Source organism: Diospyros lotus, chromosome 5, assembly GCF_014633365.1.
Source record: "Diospyros lotus cultivar Yz01 chromosome 5, ASM1463336v1, whole genome shotgun sequence".
NCBI classification, from domain to species: Eukaryota; Viridiplantae; Streptophyta; class Magnoliopsida; order Ericales; family Ebenaceae; genus Diospyros; species Diospyros lotus.
In genome coordinates, this window is record NC_068342.1 from 30,338,348 (window position 1) to 30,352,232 (window position 13,885).

The window sequence follows — 13,885 nt, forward strand, 5'->3', positions numbered from 1 at the left end:
TATCTCAGTTTTCGCACCGAATAGCCTCATTTTGTGTGAAAATGCACCATCTGGGTAAGTCCAGTATTTTTCCCTTGAAGTTTATAGCATATGATGAATTTTTGTGGAATTAGATTTGAGAAAAAAAGTCTCAATGGTATTTATTGGGAGTTTTAGAAGGAAAAATGAGAGAAAATAAAGGAAAAATAAAATAAATGTAATATTGAGGATATTTAGTAATTAAATATTATTTTTATAATTGAGGTGATCGAGATGATGTGATTGGTGCAACTTTTGAGAGTTGGCACGAGAATCAAGGTCAGGCACGCATATCGAGACGATACGCATTTTTTGAGGTGTCTTGATCTTTGAGTAAAGGTGAGTGGTTTTCTCACAAGAACTTATATTTATGATATGATTGTTATATATGCATGCTACTTATGAATGTAATATTCATTTTGTCATATTGCATGGAAAGTCGTGATAATTGCATGGAAAGTCATGATAATTGCATGTCACGATATTATTGTCACATTGATATTTATGCATGGGAATGGGATGTCGCCCCCAGAGTGTAGCCGTAATTCCCCTAGGGCAATGATGGAATAACGTTAGGCTTATCCTGTAAAGGTTCGGGATTTGCCTAGGATTCCGTGTCGGGCTAGTAGGCTTGGGAAGTTACATTAAGGGCAAATGTCGTTCATGTTATTGCATCATGCATTCATATATATGTTTTTGGACCCTCACTAGAAGTTTCATCTTCTAATGGGTTATGCCCCTGGAACATTCAACGTTTCAATTTAGACTTGCAGCTTAGGCAAGAAGCAGGTTGAGATGAGACGGCATGTGATGGCGTGGCCGATGGATTCAGTGAGCTAATTCGAATATGTTTTAACTTATGCTTTATTGATGATTAGTCTTATTAGAATGTTTATGGAATGTCCATGTATTTTATAATATGATGTAATATATGGTACGGATTCTTTATGATATAATATAAGGTGAATTCAGGTATGTACCATATCAGGTTTCGATTATCGCTTTCGCATATTGTGAATGATTTGCTGGGGGTTTTGTTTGGAATTCAGTACTTAAGGTTTAAGTTATGTACCGAGAAGGAAAGAAAAAAATAATTTATGTATATTTTAGGCCCCAGCATAGTGACACGCTCGGTAAAAGAAAAGCGGGGTGTTACAGTTCAGCATCTCACTTACATCCGTAATCAAAGAATAACTACATCAATATTTTGTTTGAACGGTTCAACATATCTCACCTATGTCCGCAAAAAGAGAATATTTGTATCAATATCTTGTTTTAGTGGTTCAGCATGTCTCACCTACGTCCGCAACTTTCCATGTTAACCTGTACCTCATGCCATTAATTAAAGATTTTTCCAAGATCATATTAAGTGGAAGAATATGTTTTTATCACCATAAAATTACCATGCCAAATTTTGTTCCAAGGGCACGTGCTTAGCATTATATGTAATTGCATAACTCTCGTGATAGGTACCACCTCCCCGACATGATGTTGTCTGTCAGGATTCCCTTGATGGAATGCTCGATGATTACGATGAAACTGATTAGTTGTCATGACGACCTGGTCTTCCATAATCAAGCCCAAGTGGTTGCCATCTATACCTTTGCTTTGCTTCTCACTACTGATTAGGTTGTGGCCTTAGATTATCCGATATAGGGAGACCTAGTTCCTTTTGGAAAATTAGCTATTCAATCAACCTTGCTTGGTGGTACATCTTTGACATTCATGAATTTTGCAAATGACATTAAGGTCCCTTCCTTGCGATCAGTCAAAGTGAGGAGAAAAGTTAATTAACCTGGTGTGCCCTATGTTTTTCTTTTCTCATCAATGTACTCCAAGTCTCTATCTACATAGCATATATGTTGTCTCGGGCAAGCATGTTCATTAAGAAGGGCTCTGGCCATCAAATAGAGATTCTCTCAATGGAAGAAACATTGCTCCTTAAAAGAACACTGCAATTGTTGTACTAGTTTGTAGATTTTGTGCTTTCGAAGTAGCATTTTCAAAATAATCTGCATACTGCTTCAATGACTTGCGTAGTTTTTTGTTAAATCTTGAGTAGGTACGTTGAATCCTTCTTTCCTTGGAGTATTCACAACATAGGCTATTCAACTTGGTCAAAAGGAATGTATGGCACATAGTCGCATTATCAACCCGTGCAGGTGGTTAAGGGGTTTCTCTTCCCTCAATGCATTGGCAATTACTGAAGTTCAAACATTAGCGGTAGTGGTTACCTAAGCAAATTGACAGGAAGCAAGACCTTCCTATTATGTATCTCCTCATAAGAAGCCAATGCTTTCCCCTGTTCCCAAATTTCCTCTATAACTTTTAAAGGTTCTCAATGGCCTAACCCCGATGCCTCAGTTGTAGATGATCATAAATGGAGGACTTAAGCTAGATTTTCACTTCTCATTAAGGTTTTATTTTTAGCAAATTCTTCGTGGCTAACTATTTTTCACGTCCACTCAATCTTCCTGCTATCTCATTTTTTGCGGTATGCTCATAAAGAAACACTTAAATGATCCTAAGTCATGTTTCTTTGATGCTTTCCATAGACCATTTTGGGTAATAAGGATTTTGAGGAGGTGGATAAGACCCTTTTATTGGCAATGCAAGTTAGACTCCTTTGGTGACTAAGCATCATGTTACACTCTGAATGCATCATAGTCTTTCCTTGATACCTCGTATTTAGTGAGCAAAATAGTTGGTGATGCTTTATCGAGGACCTTGGTATGCACGTGGCCACTCAAAGACCCATTCTTACAACTATTGAGGGTTTGTGAAAATGTATACTTGACATATGACAGCTCCCTGGTGGACGACTTTGTTGACAAGCAAGACCCCCAACACCCTAGATGGAGTGTCTTGGTGGGTGCTCCTTTTTGTATTATCCGATTGATTTCTAGCACAAGCAGACTTGGTTATTCTCACCATCGATCTTAGTTTTTTGTTAGTTTTCCACATATGGCACCAAATTGTTGTTGCCAAAATACAACAATTGAGAATTGTTGTACGGGAATGCTACAACTTCGATGGAGCGAGGCGAACAACTGGCAGGTGTTTGCTTGTGGAAATATGCAGCGAGTGCCTCCAATCTCCGATTACCTAAGAGGAGTCTTAAATAAGCCCTCGGGTGCACTTTTGGGGGAGGCTTAATCCATCTGTGAGTGTCTTCTTGCATGTTCGGGGCATAATTTCCCTCACAAGAAAAAGTTAAAAGGCACACGGGGATTCCTCACCCCGCGTATGCCCTCCGATGCTTAAGTCAGTACGTGAAGGAAAAAAGTTATATGGGGAACTCATAGAGGTTCCATTGGGTGTGCAATAAATAAATGATTCAATTAATGAATACAAAAGAGGTACATTTCTCGACGAGGGAGGGGTCATTTATAGTGTTTTTTACCAGATGTCAAGGATGTACATGCATGCTTTGGGCATGAGGATTGCGGTCCTTGGTCAAATTCGGTTGGGCTTAAGAGGAATCCCACCCAGAGAATTACAACCATTAGACCCTCTAGCATAACCCACTAGGAATTACAAATCTCTTACTATGACAAATAGGCCCTCTAGCAACAAACTAGGAAATATAAGAGATTATACAAAAAATAAATTCTAAGAGATGAATCTCTTAGATACAAAATCTCTCAAAATAATTACAAGACTTGAAAGCAATTTAATATACTATGAATGTAAAGCCTTTGTGAGAGAGAAATAAATAAAATGATTAAGTAAAAATGTTCAAGTCAATGAAATATAAATTTGTGACCTCAATGGAGAAATTCGAAATAGACTTGAAATGTTTTTCTCTTTTTTCCTTGTGGCTTTTGTTGGGGTTGGTGCCCTAATGCTAGATTTAGATGGTATTTGACAATTGTAATTATGGGATTAATGATATAATTCTTGCACATATATATATATATATAACAAAATGTGTTTTCATATTTTGAGATCATATCTTCATCTATAGCTCTCCAATCATTATATATGAATGGGTCCTTATATTTCCTATTAAAGTTCTTACTCTTAAGTGTTAAGAACATGTGATTAAGGATCTTTGTATTAAGGATATCTTAATGATAATTTTCAATCCTTAGACTTCTTAGAAGGAGACTATGATTAGTCGAGTATGAACTGGCATATGGGATACTACTTTTGATTAGTATAAGATGCTAATGATAAAAAATGGTGAGTTGTATACTATAATACATGAGATGGATATAGTAACTCAACTAATCAAAACTAGAAATGTCTCAAACAACTGAAATTGAACTCTAAGTCAATATAAATTGAAAACCATAAACTCAGTCTAAAGGAAAATCCCTCAATTGAAATATAAAATAATCCTAAATTGACAAGACACTATAAAACTAACAAAACTCCTAGACATCTTTTGATCTTGAGCAGCTTCACGTACACACACTACTGACCATTGCTGCTAGACCCCACATCTGTTACTCCCCTGCTAGGACCTGGAATGGTGAAGAGTACAAGGTGAGCTACAAAGCTCAGCAAGTAATAAGTTGAAAAAAAATAACTGAAGTTGAATTGAAGAATATTGATACTGATAAAATACTAACTATTCTTGTACTGAGGGATATAATAATCATTGTCAGTTTGCATTTACAAGATGTTAACACACATAAACTGAAATATAAATGCAGGTATGTAACTTTGGCTCATAAGCCCACATAATCTGATAATACATACCTGACTTATCTGAATCCTGTATACATACAAATTGTAGCACATACTGTGGGCAATATGCCCTTTGCCTCCTGGTCATCACCAAGCGAGCAACACATAAACTGAACTAAAACTGGTGGGATCCCCGCGGACAAGTCGCCTGGCACTTATACTGAATGCAATGTCCATACACATGCTAATAGACGATATGAAGTGCTCCATATAAAGTCATGCTCAATGCTCATACCAAGATGTATGCACATAATCTCACGAAACAATGCTGATCATGTCATAATAAATGCTAAACATGTCGTCTGATCTTCACTATATTAGAATACAAAAATTCTATGAATTATGTATTATGGTATGGACATGTTAAATTTATCATACTTGGCATGAGAATTCAATATTTGGAAGCATTGAATATTTTAATTTAAAAAAAAACTTGGATTAAACCTCATTGGAAGTTCACTTGGATTTCTGAAAAAGCCATCCGGATATCAAGAAGGATATTCAGATATGAGGAACGACATCCGGATATGAAGAAGGCTCATCTGGATACATTAGCGTTCAAATCAGAAGTTATTCGGATATGCTGGAGCTTATTCGGATATGAAGTTTAAAACTTGAGAGAGGCATTTGGATATAAAACAAGGCATTTGGATATCAACTTGACTCATCCGGATGCATGAGGGAGACATTCGGATATCACACACAACAATGGCTGGACACATCCGGATACAACTCGATGTATCCGAATATCACTCTCAATAATAATAGACACATTCGAATACAACACAAGGTACCTGGATATCACTCTCAAGGAATCACTGAACTCATCTGGATGTGAATCAAAGCATCCGAATATCAAACAAATGACATCCAGATATGAACAAGGTCATCTGAATGTCTCTCACATAAATCTTTTTAACTCATCTGGATAGGTACTGCCCCATTCGGATGTCACTCACATGCATATATTAACTCATTCGGATATGAGAAGACCCATCAGGATATTTGCAATTAAATTTGATGAACATGAACCCTAACAGGGACTCTGCTCTTGAACAAAATTTAACAAAACTACGCCATTTTGAATAAAATCTTGTGAAAACAAATCCTAATTGTCAAGAAACAATATCAAGGATGATTTAAAGATAATATTTTATTGAATCGTTATGAGAAATCATGTATATCTCATTTGTGAACTCACTGTATGCTGATATAAATACATATATATATATACACGTATGCTTGTCTGTTAACTGATACAACTAAGGATCAAACTAGAATCCTGAAAATCTGAGTATGAACTAACATAAACCTGTAATGAAAGGGATTACAGGAAAGATACTTGTCTTGATAATTCTGATCGACTCAAATGTCCTATGCCAAAGCACTGCTACCTCTTCTCGGCTCTTTGTTCTTCATGATGTGAAGAAAGCTAAGACTTATGAGACTTATATACACACATAAGAAGCCCTATAAGCTCATCTCCTTCTCCTACTATAACTTAGAGACCTTATTCTTAATTAATTTGGATAATTTCCACTTAATCCTTCTCACACATGGATTCTCAAATTACTTTCATGCCCTTGCATTTAATTTTCAAATAATTAAATGCTATCCTTCTCTTTTAAAATCTCTAAATTGTCACATTAAATAATTAATTAGCAAATTCTCTTGGCCAAAAATTAAAATAAGAAATTAAATAATTTTTAAATAAATTCTAGACCCTCAACGAGTCGTTACAATTTCTCCCCTCCCTTAAAAGAATTTGGTCCTCCAAATTCGTACCTAGTTACTCAAATAACAAGGGGTAAAAAAGCCTCATCTCTTCTTCTAATTCCCACGTCGCCTCTTCTGACGAGTGTCATTGCCATTGTACATTAACAAAAGGAATTGTTCGATTCCTCAAATTCTTTTCTTTTCGCTCTAAAATACTGACAGGTATCTCTTTATAAGACACATCTTCTCTAACTTCAAGTGTCTAAAAATCAATTACGTATTGAGGATCTGGCACATACTTCCTCAATATCGATACGTGAAACACATTATGAACATGGGATAATTGGGGTGGCAAAGCTAACTCATATGCCAAGGATCCTATCCATTTCAAAATTTCAAATGGACTAATGTAACGAGGGCTAAGCTTCCCTATTACACTAAATTTTCGAACTCCTTTAATAGGCATGACTCTCAACCAAACATGGTCGCCTACCTCAAACTTGAGGTCTCATCGTCGCTTGTCTGCATAACTTTTCTGTCTATCCTGTGTTGTTTTCATTCTAGCTTTGATCACTCGGATCTTTTCTGTCGCCTACTCAACAATTTCAAGACCTAATAAAGCCTATCACCAATCTCTTCCCAACATATCAACGATTGACACGGTCGTCCATACAAAACCTCATACGATGACATTCCAATACTTGAATAGAAACTATTACTGTAAACAAATTCTACCAAGGGTAGATGCTCATCCCAACTACCTTGGAAGTCTAGAACACAAGCTCTTAACATGTCCTCGAGAGTTTTGATAGTTCTTTCTGATTGACCATCTATTTGCGGATGAAACGCTGTACTAAACTTCAACTGAGATCCTAATTCATCATGCAAAGCTCTCCAAAAGTGAGAAGTAAAACGAGGATCTCAATGTGATATAATGCTGGATGGAAGACCATGTAATTTCACGATCTCCTCAATATAAATCCTGGCAAATTTGTTCAATGGGTAAGTCTTCTTAATAGGCAAAAAATGGGCTGATTTAGTCAAACGGTCAACAATCACCCATATAGCATCATAGCCTCTAGTTGTCCTGGGTAAATTCATCACAAAATCCATAGCAACATTATCCGATTTCTACTCCGAAATAGGTAATGGAAGTAATAAACCTGCGGGTTTCTGATGTTCCACTTTAACTTGTTGGCATACTAAACACTGTGAAACATATTTAGCTACATCATTCTTCATACCACTCCACCAATATTGTCGCTTTAGGTCGTGGTACATTTTTGCAACACCTAAATGTACCGAGTCTTGTGCGCTTCATTCAAATACGTCCCTAAAAAAAAAGTATACCATCACTCCATAAAGTGTATCCCAAAGGAGAAAATTTATCAATATCTGCTAAAATATGTGCCAACTTTTCATCTTTTGATTGCTGGTTCTTGAGTCAAATAACTCAGGTTGTATTCTTATATAGGCACAACTCACAACTGATCTGTCTCCAATAACTTCCATTCTTGAACCATCATTGTAGCCATAGAAGCTCCTCACCTACTCAAGGCATCGGCTACCACATTAGCCCTTCTTGGATGGTATAAAATCTCACAATTGAAGTCTTTAAATAACTCGACCCAACGTCTTTGCGTCCATGTTCAATTCTTTCTAGGACAAGAGATAATGCAAACTCTTATGATCTATATAAATTTCAACTTTCTCACCATATAAATAGTATCACAATATCTTCAATGCAAATACTACTACTGCCAACTCCAAATCATGAGTAGGGTAATTCACTTCATGTTTCTTCAATTGTCTTGAAACATAAGCATTAACTCAACCCTCTTATATCAATACGCAACCTAAACCTGAATGGGATGCATAACTATAAATGAAATATTTCTGTCTATTTCTTGGTATGGCTAGAACTGGTGCAGTAGTCAACTTTTGCTTTAATTCCTAGAAAGCACGTTCACACCCGACATTCCATTCAAACTTCTTTCATTTTCTTGTTAGCTTAGTCATTGGAGAAGATAAATGAGCAAATCCTTCAATGAATCGCCTATAATAGCCTGCAAGACCTAGAAAACTATGTATTTCTATCACCGTCGTAGGTCTCGGCCAATCCATAATTGCTTTAGTCTTGTTTGGATCCACTGAAATACCATCTCCAGATATTATATGGCCTAGAAATCCAATCTGAGTAAGCCAAAATTCACACTTACTGAACTTGGCATACAATTGCTCTTCCCTGAGCCTTTGTAGTACTAGCATAAGATACTTCGTATGCTCCTCTACATTGGGTGAGTAAACTAGAATATCGTCAATGAAGACAATAATAAAGTGATTTAGGTTCTCACGCAGAACTCAATTCATTAAATCCATGAAAACAGCTGGGACATTTGTCAACCCAAATGGCATCACCACAAACTCGTAGTGTTCATAGCGAGTCCTAAATGTAGTCTTTTGAATATCATCATCTCTGACTCGCACCTGATGGTAACCCAATCTCAAATCTATTTTTGAGAACACTTTAGCTCCTCGCAACTAATCCAACAAGTCATCCACTCGAGGTAAGGGGTACTTATTCTTCACTGTCACTTGATTTAGTTGGCGGTAATCTATACACAATCTCAAATATCTATATTTCTTCCTCACGAACAATATTGGTGCGCCCCACAGGGATGAACTGGGTCGAATGAAACCCTTCTCTATTAATTCTTCTAATTGAGCCTTCAACTCCTTTAATTCATTGGGTTCCATTCGATATGGAGTCTTAGAAATAGGTTATGTACCGGGCAATAATTCAATAGTAAACGCTGTTCCTCTCTAGGGAGGTAATCCTGGTAGCTCATCAGGGAAAACATCTGGGAAATCATGTACTACTAGCACCTTAGATAACTTCCTCTTGCTCCACTTGTCAGTGGTCACAAAAGCTAGGTAAGCTTCACATCCATCACGTATCAACTTCTCAACTTTCATCACTGAGATCATAGGAATCGTAGCCATAGGCTTAACTCCTCTATATATAAGGACCAACTGTTGATAATCGTAGTTCAAAGTCAATAATCTTCTGTCGATAGTCAACTCTTGCATAATGTCGTGACAACCAATCCATCCAAGAATTAAATCAAAATCCCTAACATCAGGAATTACCAAGTCTCCCAATAACTTCTTGTCATGTACCTCAATCTCACAATTCTCAAACATTTCTCTAGCCATCATAATCTTATCTCCAAGTGTAGAAACAATCAAATGATACGGCAAAGAAATCCGGGAATGGGGAACATAACATACTGTGTGCAATGCAATAAAAGAATGTGTAGAACCAGTGTCAAATAATGCACGCACATCATAACCATATAATGATAAAATACCTTGGATAGTCCCGTTGCCCTACTCTGCATCTGCTGTGGTAAGACCATAGACCCTACCCTGCACATGGGGTCTCTTCACGGGCGGTGGATGCTGAGCTACTGGTAATGCTAGTGTAAGTGCTCTTGGCCCTTTAACTGCTGGTGGCCTTTGATTCGCTTGCTGGTCTCTATTCTAGGGTAGTTGTGTACATCTATTAACTGTTTACCCTTTCTTTCGGCACATGAAACAAGTCACCTCTGGTGCAGGGAGTGTTGCTTGATTTCTTGGACAATCTTTCTTCCTATGCCCTTCTTGTCCACACTTGTAACATACATTTTTCCCAGCCAAACACGGTCCCCCGTGCTTCCTCCCACACTGACTGCACTATGGATTATTCTCTGTATTATTTCCTGGTCTGGCTATCCACTTCCTCTTCTTGTTATTGGATGAACCCTAAGATGTATTTGTGCCCTTCTTGGTTGCTTGAGTCACTCTCCACTCATTACGATCTCGCTCAATAGTATATATATGCCCGCTAGACTACCATAGCATAATCCTCACTCAGAGATCCTCCAAAAGCATGACGGATATCCGCACGCAATCATCTTTGAAACTTGGCGGCCTTCTTAGCTTCAATGGACACCAATTCTTGGCCATAACGAGACAAGGCTATAAACTCTGCCTCATATTAGGCTACTATCTTGGTACCTTCCAGCAACTCGATGAACTCATAAACCTTCAGCTCCTTGACTCATGCTGGACAATAAGCATCATTGAACACTTGCTGGAACTCGATCTATGTGGGTTCTCGATTACCAAACCTCTGGTGAGCAGTTTCCTACCATCTCTCGGCATCACCTCTGAATAAGAATGTGCCAAGTCACACATGTCGGTCGTCTATATAGCTAATAGAATGGAGATGTTTCTCTATCGATAGCATCGAATTCTCAACCGCTGCTGCATCTGTGCCTCCATGGAACACTGGTGGTCGAAAGGCCACGAAATACTTCAGTAGTTGACTCCCGGTATCTGCCTCCACAAGAGGAACGGTTGGGGCTACCTCCTATTTCTTATGGTACTTGTGGTTCCCTTACCTGATTAGTAGCCATGTTATCAACCACCCTCATCAAGCCTGCTAACATACCTCACATCTCAGCCATACCCTGTTGCTGCATCACTCACCCTGTATTGTCACTTTTTATATGCTTTTTAGTTATAACAAAGATTATTTAGCAGCTCAAATCATCAAAGAAAAGGGTGAGGCATTTAGACTCGCCAGTGCACGAGTGTAATCGTAATAGAAATTTATATTTTTCGGGTAAGTCCAGGTCGATTCATAGGGAGATTACTCATGGAAGGAGATAATCACACCAAATCAATTAGCTTAAATAATATGATAATTGTTTAAACTGATAGGAATTATCTAGTATTTGGATATGGAGAAATATTGGGTCAAGACAATTCAAGTGCCAAGCTCAACTGATTCCCATATAGCTTTCTTAAGAATAATAGTTTATTTAGTTTGCTTAAGGTTTAGTCATTAAATGCATGACTGAGATAATTATAACTCTAGTTTAAGCAATCCCCATACATGGTATGGAGGATTCTATATTAAACAGCTATCATAAATCAGTGTGTAAATAATATTTTGCAAAGATAATTATTCGGGCTTGGGTATGAGGACATTTCCAGGTTAAGTAACCTTCATACATGGCATGAAGACTCTAGGTTAGGCATATGAACCAATCCAAGCCTAAAGTTTTAAATGAAGAACAACTCTCAAGCTCTCTAAGTTCTGTTATTGAACATTTGAAGTTCCGCTATCTTTGGTAATCAGAGGCTTTGGACACTTTTCTTGCCTTGCCCCAAGTTTAAAGTTAGCCACACATCTTCATGGAAAATAACTTAAACTAAACTTAGCTGGTATGTAATGAACAAAAAATGAAAACGAACGACGAGGATAACTGCAAAATAAACTATTGCTGTATTGAATGTAGAATGAAAGAAGAGAACTACAACTGATAATGAACTTACAGTAAACATGAAGAACAGAATGAAGAACAAGAATTAAAGTATGTGTTTAAAGGTACAGACAAACATGCAGAATGTAAAACCTACTTTACTGATTCTATCTGATTCTAAGCACAAAAAGAGATTTTTGTTGTTGTCCCTACTATTTTGATTCCGATGAGGATCATTCCTTTTTAAACTTGTCACGCATGGAGGAGGGGGACCACTTGGTGAAAAGTTGCTTAAAAAGTTCACTAAATTTACCACTTGTGTCACCGCGTTCATTTGCGCATTTGAAGGCTTGCTTCGAGGTATCATTCAAATGAGTGGGGAGAGGCATTCGAATGAATGACTTGATTTCCTTCAGTTGCTTACATCATTCAAATGAGTGCAAGGCTCATTCGAATGAATTTCATTTTTACTGCTCAATTACATGTTGATTTCCTCCGTCATTCGAATGCAACAGTAACCATATTCGAATGAATTTCTGATTTTTGCTCATTGTTTTCTTCTATGCATTCGAATGATCATTGGAATGGGCTTGTTTTCATTCGAATAACTTGGCTTATTTGAATGACCTTGACTTCACTGCTTTACATCCGAATTGTTTTATCCTCATTCGAATGAGCACTCAGTGGTCTTCTCATTCGAATGACTACAAGGTTCATTTAAATGTCTTTGATTTTCTCGATTCATTGCCTTTCATCCGAATTGGGCTAACCTTATTCGAATGGTCTTCTCATTTGAATGAATGCTGAGTTCATTTGAATGACTTGCCTTGGCTGCTTATTTTTCTTTTCTTCTTGGGTCACTCATCTTCATTTGATTATGCTCGATCATGCCCCAAATGAATTATTTTTTATCATTGATCCATATCTCCCATTGAATCCTGTAAACAAGTATTTTATTATATTTTAGTTTATTAAATTGATTATGGATCAATAAAATTATGGCAAAATATTGATGTTTTTTTATCATCAATCACCTGCCGTAGATCGCTACCAGACTCCCCTGGTGTGGATATTGGAACCTCATCTGGAATAAATGCAGCTTGACTGCAAGTACGGGATCGTTCACCTCTATTACTCATCTTCTTGCATCACCACTTAGGGTTAGGATACTGCTAATTGGGCCAACTTATCTAATTGACGGATACAAGTTCTAACTCTATCCAACATCCTATATGTGTACGAAAGACATCTCAAAACACTGCTTTGATACCAATACTGTAACACCCATATCCTAGAACTGTCTTAGCAAGTAATAAGCTGAAAAAAATAACTAAAACTGAATCGAAGAATATCAATTCTGATAAAATACTAACTGTTCTTGTATTGAGGGATATAATAATCACTATCTGATTGCATTTACAAGATGTTAACGTACATAAACTGATATATAAATGCAGGTATGTAACTTTGACTCATAAGCCCACATAATCTGATAATACATTCTTGACTGATATGAATCCTGCATACATACAAACTGTAGCACATATTGTGAGCAATATGCCCATAGCCTCTTGGTCGTCACCAGACGAGCAACATATAAACTGAATTGAAACTGGTGGGATTCCCGTGGACAAGCCGCCTGGCGCACATATTGAATACAATATTCATACACATGTGAACACATGATATGAAGTGCTCCATATAAAGTCATGCTCAATGTTCATACTAAGATGTATGCACATAATCTCACGAAACAATGTTGATCATGTCATAATAAATGCTAAACATGTCGTCTGATCTTCATTATATTAGAATACAAAAATTCTATGAATTACGTATTATGGTATGAGCATGTTAAATTTATCATACATAAGAATTCAATATTTAGAAGTATTAAATATTTTAATTTTAAAAAAACTTAGATTAAACCTCACTAGAAGTTCACTTAGATTTCTGGAAAAGCTATCCGGATATCAGGAAGAATATCCCGATATGAGAAATGACATCCAAATATGAAGAAGGCTTATCCGAATATATTGGCGTTCAAATCAGAAGCTATTTGGATATGCTGGAGCTTATTCGGATATGAAGTTCAAAACTTGAGAGAGGCATTCGAATATCAACTTGACTCATCCGAATGTATG